Source organism: Orycteropus afer, unplaced genomic scaffold (genome assembly GCF_000298275.1).
Source record: "Orycteropus afer afer isolate SDZICR_OR568_19922 unplaced genomic scaffold, OryAfe1.0 scaffold00373, whole genome shotgun sequence".
NCBI classification, from domain to species: domain Eukaryota; kingdom Metazoa; phylum Chordata; class Mammalia; order Tubulidentata; family Orycteropodidae; genus Orycteropus; species Orycteropus afer.
Genome location: NW_006921960.1, coordinates 877856 through 883748, shown reverse-complemented (window position 1 = coordinate 883748; position 5893 = coordinate 877856).

Genomic DNA, 5893 nt, shown 5'->3' with positions numbered 1-5893 from the left:
ATAATTCATGTATATTTTCTATGAAAAATAAAATTACCATCAATTTACTTCACCAAAAATAAAGAGTTTATGGAGAAAAATATCTCATCATGATAGAAGTGCAGAGGGCCAAGAAAGAGATTTTTCTAGGACAGAATCAGAAATTCAAGTGATCCATGAAAAATGTCTTAGGAAGAAAATAGACAACAGTATTGAAACTGAATAACTAACTAGATTTGACAAAGGAACTCTGGTAGTGTAGTGTCTAAGGGACTTGACTGCTAACCAGAAGGCTGCAGGTTCAAACCCAACAGCCACTCCTCAGAAGGAAGATTGAGCAACGTACTTCCATAGTGATACTGTCTTGGAAACCCAAGGAGGGGTCACTATGAGTTGGGTCTGACTCTACGGCACATAAGAACAATGACAACAACAACAATAAGATTTGACAGTTTGTGAATGAGATTTGTAAAGATGTTCCATCATGTGTTAAGAAAAATATAATTAAATCAAAGAAACAAAAGAAAATCTATATCTTCTCTCAGGATAATCAGAATAAAATAAATTAAAATGTTCCCCAAATATGGGGAAAAATCCTGAAACTCACTAAGGCCAAGTAATGATAAAATATCACTTTATGCTTGTTGAGATAAAAGAAAAGTGTTTTCTCAAACACTAATAGGAGAAATGCACATGGTTCTAAATATTTTTTGGAAAGGTAGATAAAAATATATTAAAATATTTAAAGTACACACATTCTTCAAAGAATAAAAATGTATATGCATGAATCTCAGTTGAAAAATTATTGATACAATGAAAAATTAGAAATGGTTGAATAAATGATTGCACACCCATACAGCTAAGTGAAATAAATCAGTCACAGAAGGACAAATATATATGAGTCCATTATTATAAAAAGTCAAGGAAAGGTTTACATAGGGAAGGTAGTTTTCTTTGCTGGTTGCCAGGAATGAGAGAAGACACAAAGGGAGAGAAAATAGATGGACAGTTAAGAGATATTTGTTGATATGCGGAAGGAAAAATAAATATAACAAAAGTGTGTAACTAGCACAGTATCATTAAGGAAAAGGATGACAAGGATAGGTGCACAAGAGATAGCGACAATAAAGGTAAATAGTATTGCATACACAGCACTGCATTATCACTAATGGCATACATTAATCTACAGCTGGGTACATAGGTAGACAAGCAAGAATATCAGGTATGGATAGACAAATGTGAATATACACACTACCATACATAAGTTTGAATGATGATATTTGTATACATGTATTTATATGTGCTTTAAAAATGTCCATATGCAGCATAAAGTTAACAGGGGACAAAATTGAGATATCTTCTTAGCCACAGCTGAGCACTTTCAGGAAGTGAGTTCCTGAGGCTGTGGACTGGGGACCATGGTCATGGGGAACATCAAGTTCAATTGGTACGATGTAGTTTACAAAAATATTGTTCTACATCTTACTTCAGTGAGTAGTGACTGGAGTCTTAAAAGCTTGGGGACAGCCATCTAAGATGCAGCTACTGGTCTCACCACATCCAGAGAAAAGAAAAGTGAAGAAAATCAAAGATGCATGCAAATAGCTGGTCTAAAGAACAAATGAACCATGGAAACTTTAGGCTATTAGACGGTGCCCAGTTACTAATGCCAACCATTCAGAAAGGAATCAAAACTGGAGTTCCTGGATAAAGTGGAAGAAAAAATGTGGAACAAAGTTAAAAAATGTGAAAATGACCAGGTTTATTGGTTAGATAGAGACTGGTGAAACCCACTTGACTATGGCCCTGAGCCACCCTTTGAGCCTGGAACTGAACTCACTCCTGTGTCTTAACTCTCAGCCAAAAAAGACAGGCCTATGAGTAGAACAACTGCACCAGGGAGATGCACTCCTCAGAACAATCAACCGTGGGAGATTAGAATGGCAGCGATTGCACAGAGAGGAAGGTAGGGAGAAGAGAGTGCAAAGGCAAGAAGGACACAAGGAAAGTGTAACCACAGGGAGGAAGTGGGAGGACAGCTGTTACACTCTGGGGAATGTAATCAGTGTCACAAAACAAAATGTGTATGAACTATTCCATGTAAAATGAGCCAGCTTTGGAAAATTTCACCCAAATCACAATAGAAACCATATATAAACATTTATTGTTGTTGTTAGGTGCCATCGAGTCACCTCTGACTCATGATGAGCCTATGTACAACAGAATGAATCATTGCCTGATTCTGCCTCATCCTCACAATCATTACTGTACTTATGCTCATTGTTGCAGCCACTGTGTCTATCCAGCTTGTTGAGGGTCTCCCTCTTCTTTCTGACCCTCTATTTCACCAGGCATGGTATCCTTCTTTAAGGAATGGTCACTTCTGACCAATATATGTGTGGAGCTCAGGTGGTATTGTAGGTAAGGCAACTGGCTGTTAACTTGTTCAAAGCTATCAGCTGCTCTGCAAGAAGAAAATGAGGCAATCTACTTCCATAAAGATTTACAGCCCTGGAAACCCAATAGGTTTGCTATGAATAGGAATTGACTTGAGGGCAGTGTGGTTGGTTTTTGTTTGTTTGTTAGATAGATAGATAGATAGATAGATAGATAGATAGATAGATAGATAGACAGATAGATAGAGAGATGTTGTTATGTGCCGTCGAGTCAGACCTGACTCATAGTGACCCCTCCTTGGGTTTCCGAGGCAGTATCACTATGGAAGTAGGTTGCCCAAACTTCCTTCCGAGGAGTGGCTGGTGGGTTTGAACCTTCAGCCTTCTGGTTAGCAGTCAAGTGCCTTAGGCACTATCCTACCAGAGCTGATAGATAGATAGATAGATAGATAGATAGATAGATAGATAGATAGATAGATATAACCTATATTTAATAAGTTTACTTTGTACTTATATCATACATATTTGATGATAGTATTGTTTGTAGGATTTTATTATTGAGTTTATTACCTGAAAATATCATATGCTTTGTTTTTATGATTGCTCACTTTGTTGCATTTTTTGGATATCTCTCTTTCTCTCTTTCTGTTATTTATGTATTATAAATATGGGTACTTATTTAAATGTCTTTCCATTTGGAATACACCCTTAAGTAATATTTACAGAGCTGGTTTGGTGGTGGAAAAGTCCTAGAGTGCTTGTTTGTTTAGGAATGTCGATTTCCCCCTCATTTTTGAATGACAAGTTCGCTGCATAGAGAATTCTTGTTGGCAATAGTTTTCTTTCAGTATTTTATATATGTCGCTCCATTGTCTTTTGTCCTCTATAATAGCTCCTGGGAAGAAATCTTCACTGGTTGTTATAAAATCCCCCTAGTAGCTCATGCTGTTTTTTTTTTTTTTTTTTTTTTTTTTTCGCTCCTTTCACAATTTTCTCCTTTGTATGGTTTTTCAAGAATTTTTATTGGGATATGATATGGAGTGGATCTTTGTGTGTCTTTGTTAATTGGGTTTCATGTAGCTTCCTATATTTGCAAGTTTGGTTCTCTATTCAGTTCTGGGAAATTCTGATTATCTCTTAGAAAATCCTTCCTATGCCTATGCCTTTTTTGTTTTCATGGTGCTCTGAGATTCCAATAATTAGGATTCCAGTTTTTCTAATATTAGATTTCTTATTTGAATTGCATATTTCCTTTTGGGTTTGTTCACTTTTCTTTGTTTTCTCTTGAATCCTTTGCAACTAGCTAAGTTATATTGTGTCTTCCAGTTTATTTTATTCTACCTTCTGCCCATTCAACTCTATTGTTAAGTGTTTCTCTTGCTTTTTCTAATTCAGTTGTACTATTCTTCACTTCTAGTAGTTATTATTATTTTTGGATGTTTTCAATTTCTATATTAAATTCCTCATTTTGTTCCTCTGTTTGTTTCCTGATCTCCACTAGTTTGTTGCCTGTGTGCTATTTACTTTTCAAAAACATATTTAGCACCACTGTCTGAAAAATTATCAATTTTCAATATTATTCTGTCCTCCATAGGAGAATTTTCTTCTTGTACATGATTTGATTTTGACTGGCCACTCTTCTATTGTGATTTTGTGTGTTTTACTTCGTTGTTAGCTTGGGCTTTTTTTTTTTTTTAATCTATGTTTTTACTTTTAATTTTGTATTCTTGTTTCTGTAAGAAATATTTTTAATTGTATACTCTGCTGCTGCAGTTTCCAAACACCTGGTTGCCAACCCATTAGCTACTCTGTGGGCAAATATGCCTGCCTCTTCAAAGACATAGTCCTAGAAACTCCATGGGCAGCTCCACTCAGCTTCACAGGGTCCCAGAGTGAGAATGGACCAGTGGCAAAGGTCTTCATATTTCCTCCTAAAAACCACCAGAGGGTACTTTTACCCTCAGGTATTTTGAAGTGCTGATTCAGAAGTTCTGGATGTTAGATCTCTGGATTTCACTACACATTTGCAGGAGGTGGGAACAGTTAACTCTTTGCATGTGATGATATAAATGGAAGGGTTCAGTTTTCCTGGGATGAGTGTGAATGGCTCTCTTTATCTTTCCTTCATAGGTTTCCTGCACAGACTCATCCATGGTGTTCTTCTGTGAACTGTTTTCCCTCTGTGTTGCTCCATCAGTCTTACACTATTGCCCTTGCTGTCTCCCCACCCCCACCTCAGACCTAGTGCCTGTATGTCTCAGGTCTCAACAAGGCTTCACAACAGTCTCTCGCAGTGCCACGGTCTTCCTTCTCCCCTCTAAATTGCATGGCTTGTGAACTCCCATGGCCACTTTGCAGATTCTTAAGAAGAAACAAGCTACTTCTTCCATAGATTAGCTCCTTTCTGTGTTATTAGTTTTCAGTGTATGCAGTATTATCCCAATATGGCTGTGATGACTTAAGGGTCCCAATGTTATTGAGTAGATTCTTCCAGTTTCTATGCCATTCTTGTCCCTCCTCTCCCCCACTTCTGGGCCCAACCTGACCCTCCTTTGCTGCTGTCCAGAGTTCTGAGACTTTAGTCTGTTCTTTTATCTGTTTTTATCCATTGCTTTGTAGGGTAGATGCTGGAGGAGTAAGTGTGAGTCTCCACTCACTTCGTTGTTTTGTTCAACCTCTACTACCTGTTTTTCAGTGGAAAAAACACAATAGTGTGTATGAAGTGATTTGCATGATCATATTTATATTATTGATCACTCTTAGTAACATTAGCTGAATAACCAGTTATTATGTGTGTCAACACATGATGCTACATGCTACTTTGTGGTATTTGTTTTTCTTCCTAAAACAAAAAAGTAAATAAATAAAGTTTTTAAAATTAAGAATTCTGAGCTTCATTAATGTTCACAAAGTAAAGTTATGTATAACTAATATCCAAATAAGAAAATTAATGGTATCTGCACCAAGAATCTCCTCTCATAGTCCCTAATTCACTAATCCTTCATTCCCTAAATTAGCAACCTTCTGACTTTGGCCACATATACAGTAACCTTTCCACAATTTAATAAATCCAGAAAATGGTATATTCTAAAGGGTAAATTATCTGGTGTCTTCAATGAGTGTTGGGGGCAGAAAAAGAGAAATTGCTAAAAAGAAAATATATGAAAAACAATAAATTGAATTTATAGTCTCTGATTAGATGCTAATTAGAAGTATCTATAAGTAGATACTTGTAGAATTGGAGGTATCTTTTATCCACTTATAAAAGACATCTTGTCACAATTGGGAAAATTTGAAAATGATTGGGCATTTATGGTATTTGATATTAGGTGTCAATGAGTTGACTCTGACTCATAATGCTGACCCCATCTGTTCAGAGTAGATCTGCTCCACAGGGTTTTCAAGGCTGGGACCTTTCAGCAACAGATTGCTCAGTGTTTCTTTTGAGGTAACTCTGTGGAAATTATACTGTGGTTATTAAGGATAATAACTTTTTTTTTTTTTTAGTTATTCCTTAA